Source organism: Oryx dammah, unplaced genomic scaffold (assembly GCF_014754425.2).
Source record: "Oryx dammah isolate SB20612 unplaced genomic scaffold, SCBI_Odam_1.1 HiC_scaffold_4, whole genome shotgun sequence".
Lineage (NCBI taxonomy): Eukaryota > Metazoa > Chordata > Mammalia > Artiodactyla > Bovidae > Oryx > Oryx dammah.
The window spans coordinates 51,677,484-51,689,630 of record NW_024070188.1 but is presented as its reverse complement, the minus strand read 5'-3'; the positions used below and the strand labels follow the sequence as shown (position 1 = coordinate 51,689,630).

The 12,147-nt window shown below is 39.7% G+C and overlaps 1 long non-coding RNA gene across 1 annotated transcript; it reads right to left on the bottom strand.

Moving 5' to 3' along the window:
• Positions 1 to 214: 214 nt before the first annotated feature.
• On the bottom strand, positions 215 to 1,203 carry LOC120862761. Its single transcript, XR_005720840.1, has 3 exons — positions 1,135 to 1,203; positions 760 to 1,043; positions 215 to 449 (listed from the first exon to the last, which is right to left on the bottom strand). It is a non-coding gene; the product is annotated as an uncharacterized LOC120862761 (long non-coding RNA).
• Between the last annotated feature and the right edge of the window lie 10,944 nt (positions 1,204 to 12,147).

Genomic DNA, 12,147 nt, shown 5'->3' with positions numbered 1-12,147 from the left:
ATTGCATAGCATAATCAATTTTGGATTTTGCATATTTATAGGATTCAGGTTAGCTATAAGTTTTCCTTTTCCTCCCCCGTCCCATGCCTTTTCTAATCAGTATACTCAAAAGTAAAAGAAACAATCACCAATTACCTTATTAAGTATCATAATTTGATCCTTTATTTTTTATCTTCTTTTACTATTTATTTAATTGGCTATGGCATTACAGCTCTTAGTAGTAGCATGCAAACTTTTGGTTGTGACATGCGGGATCCAGTTTCCTGACCAGGGATGGACCCAGGCCCCCTGCATTGGGAGAGCAGAGTCTTACTCCCTGCACCACCAGGGAAATCCCATCATTTGACCCTTTAAATGCAGACCTCCAAAGTAATATGGGACTCTGTATCTCATACTCCTCTCCTCCTTTCCATGAAACCTTTTCTTTAATGATTCTTTCTTCATTAAATCTGAAAGAAGAAGGAGGAGGAGAAAAGAGAATGAGGAAAAGAAGTGGGATGGGGGGATAGAGGAGGAAGAGGACAGAAGGCAAGGTGATGTAACACCAACAAAAATCTGGAAGTTAAAAAACAGATGCGCGATAGGTAATTAACCTGGGGAAGGACTAAGCCAGGTGGAAAATCCATGACTCAACCCAGTTTACACTGTAGAATACCCAAAGGCTCAAGAATTGGGGTCACCAGCTATTTCTGGAAAGTGATGTGGGATGAAGAGCAAAACCTGTAATTTTGAATGAATGGCCAATTGAAAAGTGGTTACCTCCCATCGTCCTCCCTCATGTCAGTAGTAGACTAGAACTGCATCATCTGGAGAAGGTAAAACACATATCTGGACTGAGGAACAATTAAGAGCATGTACAATTAAGAGCAGGCACAATTAAGAGCATGTAATACCGAATGAAGACAAAGAGATTAAAAAAACTTTATACACTCAATACTGAAATCTCCTACTCTTTCTCCATTTGCTTCCCCGGGCTGCTGGTAACCAGGTAAATAGGCTCCAGGCTGGAGACTGGAATAGTCTTCCCTGGGAAGTCTAGCCATCTCAAGAGAAAAAACGGAAAGATGCAAACATCAGGGTTCCCCAAGGAAATTACACAGTCACTCTGCAGTGAAGTCTGTCATGGAGACCCACCCATCAAGCAGCACAAAGTTTCCAATCAGTCTTTCGTGGCCCCACTCTTACATCTGAGAAAGGAAAAATATTGTTGTAATTGTCATCAAAAAAGATAGGAAACAATATTACACTATGAAACAAGAACAGGGCCTATTTTTAATATTTTATTTACATATTTTACTTATTTTTCCACTAGTAACAGTAACACATGGAATATGGATAAACAAACCTCTACCTTAACTCTGCCCTTGACTTGCCTAGGGCACTATTTTTAAATTATTTTAAAGAAATATTCACACCAAGGAAACCAGAATTGAAAGAGACACGTTGTACCTCAATGTTCATCGCAGCACTGTTTATAATAGCCAGGATATGGAATCAACCTAGATGTCCATTAGCAGACGAATGAATAAGAAAGCTGTGATACATATACACAATGGAGTATTACTCAGCCATTAAAAAGAATACATTTGAATCAATTCTAATGAGGTGGATGAAACTGGAGCCTATTATACAGAGTGAAGTAAGCCAGAAAGAAAAACACCAATACAGTATACTAATGCATATATATGGAATTTAGAAAGATGGTAACGATAACCCTGTATGCGAGACAGCAAAAGAGACACAGATGTATAGAACAGCCTTTTGGACTCTGTGGGAGAGAGCGAGGGCAAGATGATATGGGAGAATGGCATTGAAACATGTATAATATCATATAAGAAACGAATCGCCAGTCCAGGTTTGATGCATGATACAGGGTGCTTGGGGCTGGTGCACTGGGATGACCTAGAGGGATGGGAAGGGGTGGGAGGTGGGAGGGGGGTTCAGGATGGGCAACACATGTACACCTGTGGTGGATTCAAGTCAATGTATGGCAAAACCAATACAATATTGTAAAGTAAAATAAATAAAAAATAAAGAAATATTCAGAAAATAGGAAAAGAGCTCTTGGAAATTAACAATGTAGTAGTAAAAATGATAAACTCAGTAAAAGACCTGGTAGGAAAATTTGAGAAAAATCTCACAGAAAGTATATAAAAAATATTAAAAGATGGAAAACAGCAAAGAAAAGATCAAGTAATTGGAAGTCTGTCCCAGGAAATCCTACAATCAAATAGGAGTTTCAGAAGGAGAAAACAGGAAGAAATCACTGAAGAAATCACTCAAAAAAGTTTCCACAAACTAAAAGGCTTCAATTTTGAAATTTCAAGAGCCCACCACACAAAATGTAGTGAATGCATGTAGACAGGCAGAAACTGAAAAACACAGTTTAGAATCAGGCTCACCCATGAAAGGGAAGGGCAGGCAAGGGCATGCAGAGAACTTCAAAGGTGAAAATAATACTCTTTTACTTGGTGCTGGTGGTGGTTTAGTCTATGAGTCATGTCCAACTCTTGCGACCCCATGGACTGTAGCCCACCAGGCTCCTCTGTCCATGGGATTTCCCAGGCAAGAATACTGGAGTAGGGTGCCATTTCCTTCTCCAGGGCATCTTCCCAACTGAGGGGGATCAAACCTGGGTCTCTCCTGCATTAGCAGACAGATTCTTTACCACTGAGCCACCATAAAACTGGGTAAAATAATAACAATGCTCTTTGGAGGGGCTGAGATTAGCACATAGAGCTCTGTTGAAGGCTTTTACAGAACAACCTACCAATGCTCTGTTCTCCTTAAAGAACAAGAGTAGAAAGGCTTGAGTGGACAAAGGATTATGAAAAAGCTAAGTACATGTAGGAAGTTGTCTTTTGTTATAACAAACATGTAACCCTAATGAAACCTGGCCCCGTGTGGTTCAGTCTTGGAGCTGTAATACATTCCAAAAACACAGTTCAGTAGCCAAAACTAATTTAAAAGGAATTCCACTCTTTGCTATATTTCTAGAAATCTATAATGAGGTCCCAATTCATAATCCTCAGTAACACTTACTAAATCTCCACACCTCTCCTGTCCCATACCCACACCCCTGCAGTTCCTCCCACACCAACTATTGGGCTGACAATTAGACTTCTTTTTGTTGGATTGGAAGTATGGAGAAGTGTGCTGTGAACACTACCATCTTACAAATTTTGGCCACCATAAATTAAGACCAAGATTGTTAGAAGACGTGACAACAGCATTGAAGGTGCTGAGAAACACAGGAATGAAACTTAACAGGGGTGGCCTTATTTAAAATATACCAGTCCATTTTCTCATCCTCCTTTAAGTTTAGGGCATCAGGTCCCTTTCTTATCTAATGGTATGAAATAGTATATTCAAGAAGAATGTGTGGTAAGAAGAAAGTATGTAACATTAACGTTGTGTAAAAAGAGTATAAGAAATTTAGACCCAAAACCCAATAAGAAACGTATTCCTTTAGTGCCAGCTTATGACCAAGAAACTCCTTCCATGTTCCAAATGAGGCTCTGCAATTCCTTCAGCTAACACATTAGTGTTCTTGTGTGCTCTGAAGAAGGGAAAAAAAAAAAAAAAGGAATGCTTGATTACAATTCACTATCCAGAATTTTATGGCTAGAACTTGAAGAAAACAGAGTTTCTGCCAAAATAGCTTCCTGCCCAGGTGCTGAACCAATTAACTCTTGAGCAATCAGGCAGTAAAACCAGTAATGGTGAATTTTCTGAAGTGCTATATGTAAGGAGACAGCTTGGAAAAATAAAGATGAAAATTTGTTTTCATAACCAGGAGTGTTTAAAATCCTGAGAGACTGTTTGAACACCTTGCTGAAATGTATGTGACACTGCAAATTCCCAAACGATCTGATGGTTAAAGATCTATGCAGTCAACACTGACACTTTTTTTTCTAAATGTAGAGAAAGCTATTTTATTATAATGTGTAATTTGCCTATAGAGAGCCAGTGAATTCCAAAATTTTGAATTCCAAAATTTGCTTTTGGAAAAAGAAAGGTATTTAAATGGGAAGTTGGCTATTAAGATATTTCATCCAATTAGCATCAAAAAAAGAAATTACAGTCAAGATTTCTCTTAAGAATGAAAAGAAGCCGGTAGTCAACTAGTAGCAATTTTTTCTAAGTCAACTACAAAAGATAGAATATAACATTGTACTCTTTAACTTAATGTTTACAGAAAAACATGATTGTAAACCATGATGGGAAGGAGCATACGATTCCAGAAGTAAAATTTCTAGGTCTCTGCAAAAATGAAGCATCCAGATTCGCCAGTCTCAAGAAGAACCATAATTAGATTTTTCCCTCTGTACATCTTACAAGAGGATGAAACTGATTTTACTTTGGAAAACCTAGGTAGTGAAAACAGGTCTGGCTTGATTTCCTTCTTCCTGCCTTCCTTCCTTCCTTTCTTTTTTCCTTCCTTCCTCTCTTTTTTCCTTCCTTCCTCTTATTCTTTCTTTCCAGGAGTATCCTTAGTCTTCTAAGGATAATTAGGGGGGTTTAGAGTCTCAGATAACACAGTAACCTGAAAATTAGAAGGTCTACTGGTCTTTTTGGCTTTGCTAGTAATTGGTTTCATAGCCTACAGTAGCTATTATAGATGCATTATGGCTTCTATAATAAGGCACTGAAATCCCCGTACTTTTTCCCAAGGGATTATGAAGGTAGAGTTTCGTCATCAACTATGCTTGGTTCTAATTGGACAGAAAGTACAATGGGAATATGGTTCTGATAAACACTGGAAGTCCAAGGGAGAAGATTCTAATCAGTGATAATGCTAAAGAAGAAAGATCTAGAAAGTTATAAGTCCTCTCCAGCTCTAACTTTGATACTTCAATGAGAATTAAAACTATATGAGAAGATCAGCAAGAACTGTGGTGATTGTAAACAGTTATTTTGATGGAGTAATCAAAATAATAGGATTAATCGGGAGAGTAGCATTGACATATATACACTACCAAGTATAAAAGAGATAGCTAGTAGGCAGCTGCTGTATAACTCAGGGCCCTCAGCCTGCTGCATTGTGACGACCTAGAGGAATAAGATGGGGAGGTGAGAGGGAGGCTGAAGAGGGAGGGGATGATCCATATGGCTGATTTACATTGCTGTATGGCAGACACCAACACAATATTGTAAAGCGATTATCCTTCAATTTAAAATAAAAATTAAAAAAAGAAAAAAACAATAGGCACCATGGGGCAGGCTGGCAGCAAGACCACAAGAGGGCTGAAGAATATAAAACCAAAAGAGAGAGAAGGCAAGAGGGTTTATTTATATGTGAGCGGCCCTACACAATGTGAGTCATTGAGCATTTATCGAGCACTTCCTTAGGCCTGGCTCTGTGTCAAGGGCTAGCCCAGGCCTAGGTCCTGCTTTGAGGAGGCTAAAAGTGTAGGGGAGAGCAACACGTGCAGGTGACAAGCTGCCCAAAGTGTGGGAAGCGATATCACAGACAGAGTAAAAATTGCTAATGGAGCAGAGAGAAAAAACTAATCCACTGACAGGGATTAGCAGAGGTCATGAGACCAAATTACAAATAGTCAAACCCATGATTTTTTTTCAAGACAACAGTTTAACAGTAAGTTTTCAGCTCACTTTCATTTTCACGTGTCTTATATTTTCCATATGAACAGACCTTAAGTTCAGCTTCCTTGGACTTCAGGTGATGCAAATTAATTCTTCCACTCTCTCTGAGGTCTTTTGAGTTATCTATAAGGTAAAACTTGCCTTTTTGCCAATGCATTGAATTGCCAATTCTTCCATTGAAACTCTGAAACAAAATTAAACCTGGAAAATACTGAACATACACACAAGAAAATTTTAACATAAACTCTAGCCTACTTATCTCAATCCATTAGACTTAGAAGCTTTATTTTACAAAACACCAACTCTCATATTAAATTTCCTTCACAAATCACTAACACAAAGTTTAGTAAATAATGAACAGCAATGTGTGTATATTGTCTTGCTGTCCTTGAAAGATTATCTGGGAGATGTAATGGGAAACATCGGGCAATTAATAAAAACAAAAACAAAGAAGTCTAGTTCCTAACTCAGTTCTCCACTTGACTTGGTGCACCTGTGAAGTCAGGAAAACCCAAATGTTTATTCCCTCTACTAAGGGAATATATAAACCTTTGTTTATATGTCCTTCATGTGATCAGAGGTTTGCTTATCTTGTTTGTTAAGATGGAGAACAAGTTTCCTTCAACATCTTCAAGCCTTCATTGAAAAGAGCTTGGAAAAGCCAAGCTTGGTCTCCTCCTCAGGTCTCCCAAAGACACTCCATGGCATAGTGCTCTCCTCATGGCCAAAACCCATATGTCCCTGAAGTGCTCCCGTAAGCTGAATACTTACCCAGAGAAGAGACTTCCCTGCGGGTCCAGTGGCTAAGACTCCACGCTCCCATTGCAGGAGACCCAAGTTTGATCCCTGGTCAAGAAACTAGAGCCTTCATGCCACAACTAAGACCCAGTGCAGTCATAAAATAACATGTTTTTAATCACCCAAGACTTTTCTGGTTGCCCAGTGGAGAGGAATCTGCTTGCTTTGATCCCTGATTCAGGGAGATTCCACTTGCCATTGGAGCTCCTAAGCCTGTACACCACCTGCAACTCCTGAAGCCCATGTGCCTAGAGCTTGTACTCCACAATAAGAGAAGTCACTGAAATGAGAAGCCCATGCACTGGTAGCCCCCTAAAAGGTAGCAACTAAAAGGTAGCCCCCACTCACCGCAACCAGAGAAAGCCCAGGCATAGAGACAAAGACCCAGTGCAGCCAAAAGTAGAATAAATAAATAATGTTATAAATTATTATAAGTTTATAAAATAAATTTTTTAAATTACCCAGAGAAGGTATCAACCAGCTCTCCAAGAAATGGTAGGAGCTACACAAAGATCCTCGTGGGTCCCCATCACAACAGACTAAACAGCATCATGAACACCGTGGATAAGAAGCTCCCAACATCGTCACAGCGGGACTAGGAGAGGAGAGGTCTCAGGGCAACAAAGAATCAGTCTCTACCACTTTCCCCAATGCCCAGACTTAGACATCCCGTCTTGAGAAAACCTTCATAGATACAGAAGTCCTGGAGCAGAGCCTCGCATAACGTGTCAAAGGAATTTTTATCTCTATCCATGGTCAGCAAATCCCAGCCAGCTGTACTCACCACCTCACCACAGGACACCATCATAAAGAGAAGTCCAAGAAAACATAAAAAGAATCAGAGAACTATTGTTAACTGCAGGAAGATAAGGATAAACTTAGAAGAGGAAACACATATTCCTGAAGCAAGAAGTCTTAGCCTCCCAGGGTTACTTCTTTCACCCACACTTAGCTTGTATGATGGAAAACACCGAGTTTGCAGAATTCAAAGGGCCTGAGATCAGGATCGGAGAAGGTGATGGCACCCCACTCCAGTACTCTTGCCTAGAAAATCCCAGGGAAGGGGGAGCCTGGGGGGCTGCCGTCTATGGGGTCTCACAGAGTCGTACACTACTGAAGCAACTTAGCAGCAGCAGCAGAGGTCAGGATGGTTGGAGGTGGGAGGAGTACTAGGACTAAGGATGTCAGAAGCTTAAATTATAAAGTCAATCTTATGAGTTTACTTTAGCCTTAAGATTCCAGTGTGTCCTTAAGCTGTTAGTCTATGCCTTCATATCTCACTCATTTTCCACATAATTCAGCAAGGAGAGAGGAGATGCAACAAGGACAAATTCAGAAGTAACCTGGATTCTAACACCTATTACTCCTAAAAACAGTTTTGAAAGATCTAGCAGTCTTATGTTTAGACTAATATTTATCTCTATATTCATGAGGGACAAGTTGTCACCCAAAGATTCTGAAAGGACATTTTAATCTTTTGTTTCTAATTTTACAAGTTAAAACATTAAGTGTAAATGTCCAGGTAGGATTTCAATTTGACTTAATAAGTTATGTTATAATATATACTTCCTATCACGTATGCTGACAAAGGATTTCCAAGGATGGCCAGAATTAGATTCTACAATGGGTTCTAGCACAGAACCAGACCAGATATGCCATGGTTCCAGATTAAGTCTGTCTTTCAACCTCTAGCCCAGTTACGGTGAATATGACTAAGGCCATCCAAAGAGCCTCCAAAGCCTTCTAGAACATGAGGTTCATATACACAGGTCCCAGGGTGTTGAATATGATATTCACCTTTAGCTTACTCAGCAGCAATCTACCAGACAAATATTCACATGCAGAGAGGTAAGACCTCACTGCCATCCGTAAGTTACTCTGAGAGGTGATGGTAAGGGCAGAAACCGCATACCCAAGAACTTGATCTAAAAGTGATTTCTTGGTATGGTATACACACACATATATATACAATGGAGTATTACTTGATGATAAAAAAGAATGAAATAATGACATCTGCAGCAACATGGATGGACCTGGAGGTTATCATACTAAGCGAAGTAAATCAGACAAATACCATATGACATCACTTATATGTGGAATCTAAAAAGAATGATACAAATGAATTTTATTTACAAAACAGAAACAGACACAGCAAACAAACTTATGGTTACCAAAGGGGGAAAAGAAGGGAAGGAAGAATTTGTGATTAATGGGTACACACTATTGTTGTTCAGTCACTAAGTCTGAGCCTCTTTGGATGCTCTTCTTTGGAGAATCCCCTTTGGAGCCTCTTTGGATGACCTTGGTCATATTCACCATCTCAGGGCTGGAGGTGTCCAACTCTTTGTGACCCCATGGACTGCAGCACATCAGGCTTCCCTGTCCTTCACTATCTCCCAGAATTTGCTCAAATTCATGTCCCTTGAGTCAGTGATGTTATCCAATCATCTTATCCTCTGCCACCCTCTTCTCCTTTTGCCTTCAGTCTTTCCAATCACCGGAGTCTTTTCCAATGAGTCGGCTCTTTGCATCAGATGGCCAAAGTATTGGAGTTTCAGCTTCACCATCAATCCTCCCAATGAATACTCAGGGTTGATTTCCTTTAGGATTGACTGGTTTAATCTCTTTGCAGTTCAAGGGACTCTCAAGAGTCTTCTCCAGCACCACAATTCGAAAGCATCAATTCTTCGGTGCTCAGTCTTCTTTATGGTCCAACTCTCACATCTATACACGACTACTGGAAAAACTGTAGCTTTGACTATACGGACCTTTGTCAGCAAAGTGATGTCTCTAATACACTGCCTAGGTTTGTAATAGCTTTCCTTCCAAGGAGCAAGTGTCTTTTAATTTGTATAACATAGATAAACAACAAGGATCTACTCTACAAGACAGGGTACTATATTCAATGTCTTGCAATAATCTATAATGGAAAAGAATCTGAGAAATTATATATGTATGTATATATACATATAACTGAATCACTTTGCTATATACTTGAAACTAACACAACATTATAAATTAACATTTCCATAAAAAATAAAAATTTTTAAAAATAAAAGTAACTTCGCTCTGCAGTTTCTTCAAGGTTCCCTTGCATTACTAAGATAGATACTGAATACTGTCATATAGTTTTGGAATGTTTGGGGGAAGTATGTAATCCGGAACTGTGTGCCTCTCTGCTTCATTCAGGCACCAGTCTGCCTTTAGGTGCTGTGTTCCCAACACTGATTTCTCACTCACCTTCTTGGCTGAACTTCCTCAGTGTGATGTATAACTTCAACACACTAGGGTAAAGTGAGATGAAAGCAAAGTCAAGAGGATGAGAGAAAGAGATGGAAGATAGCATTTGATCCACACTAATTCTTCTTCCCTCTAGGTAACTACGCACCCTTAAGCTTTTACATATAATTCTGGTTATTGTGAAAAGCAAAAAACAAAACTCTGCTTCATTTTTGGCATATTTCTGGCACTAATACTTCAGTATGCAATGTAAAACCACTTTCAATCGACAAGAATTACAGAAATTTCACTTTTTGTGAAGTAGGGTGGAATTCTTTCAAGGGAATAGCCATGACATTCTTCAGCCTCAGATTAGGTTTAGAAGTGGATGATCAATCAGTCATCAACTTTCTGAACATGTGCTGTGCATGGAGCAATATTTATGAAGTAAAAAGAAATAGGCCAATAACTTAGGGTCTGATTGAGAAAAGGGAACAAAAGAAAATCTACCAACATCTGGAAAAGCAAAAATGAGCAAAATGGGGACTTCCTAGGTGGTCCAGTGGTTAAGACTTTATCTTCCAATGCAGGGGGTGCAGGTTTGATCCCTGGTCAGGGAATTAAGATCTCACGTGCCTCATGGCCTGAAAAACCAAATATAAACACAGAAGCAATATTGTAACAAATTCAATAGGGACTTTAAAAACAGTCCACATCAAAAAAAAAAAAATCTTTTAAAAAGTGAGCAAAACATAAATACATATGTTCATTAACATATTCATTCAATGTTTATTATTTGCCAAGGGTACACACATTGCATTTTCAGTTAAACATAGAAATAAGCAAAAACTATACTGAGGTGGGAGGTGGTGCCTTAAACTGAACTTTAAATACTTTCTGGTCAGTAATTCTCCCTTACCTCTAGTAAAAGAATCCAACAGAAGAATTCACTGCTTATACGATGCATTGGATAACTAAAATAATATTTTTCTAATAAAATGGCACGTACTAAGTTCTCAATAAATGTTAGGTTCTCTCCCACCAGTATTTGTTCCAAATCCTCTCTGTTTAACTTGATATTGCTGGATAGGATCCAGGATCTTTGGAATGTTTACACCACTCCTACATTCTTAGACGTAGAAAACAAAAAGCCTCTGAGTCCAAGGACATACACTATGATATCAGTTCTTTTCTTCCATAGAATTATAATCATTTTAGTGCCAATAAACAGAGTATCTGGCCAGATGTTACACAGAAATTCTGATTTTAATTTATTGGATTGAGAAATGATGCCTTCTGGTCATTTGCCCATGAACAGCGAAACAACCAAAATACAAAATAAAATGGAACTACTGGGAGGGAGGCAGGATTCTAGAATAGCTGAGTCAGAACCTGCATCAATCCAAGCCTCCATCAAAGCCATAAAAATACTGGCAAAATTATCAAAATCAACTTTTTGAGAGCTCTGCAAATTAGCCAAAGGCTTGCAACCAGAGAGTTTATCCCCCCAAAAAAGAAAAGCTACTAAACCTTGTTAAGAAGACCAGGGACTGAGACGATTTAACTCGAGTTAATCCTATCTACCTCCTTCCCCAATTGCACAGTATTAGCCTGGAAAGCTACCAGCCTTGCAGCCACCAGAGGGACAGATGGGATCTGGAACTCCTCCCAAAACCCTCTGCTCAGACCACAGTCACTGTCTGACCTGACTCACAGCTCCCTGAAAGAGCTGCTTTCACAGGGTATTGTGTATTTGACTCACTCGAGCTCAGCATCACAGGAAAGGCCCTGTCTCTAGGGCACTGATGGAAACAATCAGCTTCCGTTATTTAATATTCTGTTTAACTAACAATGCAGTCTTGATTGGGGCACACAAAAGCCTGGCAAAAATACATAAAAGGAAAGTCTGGAGGATTGAGGCTTGCATAAAGTGCTTTGAAAAGTTCTGACCTAACACCAGGGCTAAAAGAAAAAAAAAAAAAACCGACACTTGTAGAGGGCTGTTCCCATGACTGAGGAGAACCAGAGAGGGCACTGATTACTCTCTTCCGGCTGGCCCTGAAGCCCTACAAAAGCAGGAAATAAAGGCTAAGATACATAAACGAAAAGAGCCAATTCGTTGGAAAAAACCCTGATGCTGGGAAAGATTGAGGGCAGGAGGAGAAGGGGACGACAGAGGATGAGATGGTTGGATGGCATCACCGACTCAATGGACGTGAATTGGAGCAAACTTTGGGAGAGAGTGAAGGTCAGGGAAGCCTGGCGTGCTGCAGCGCACAGGGTTGCAAAGAGTTGGACATGACTTACCGACTGAACAACAACAAAGGCTAAGACAGACTTACAAATGGCCTGAGTATTGAAGGTATGACCCCAACACACAGGCACACATACACATGCTTCATATCAAAAATGGCTGGGTCCAGTCATTTAAGGAAATCTTTTGGACTTCCCTGGTGGCTCAGACGGTAAAGCGTCTGTCTACAATGCGGGAGACCCGAGTTCGATCCCTGGGTTGGGAAGATC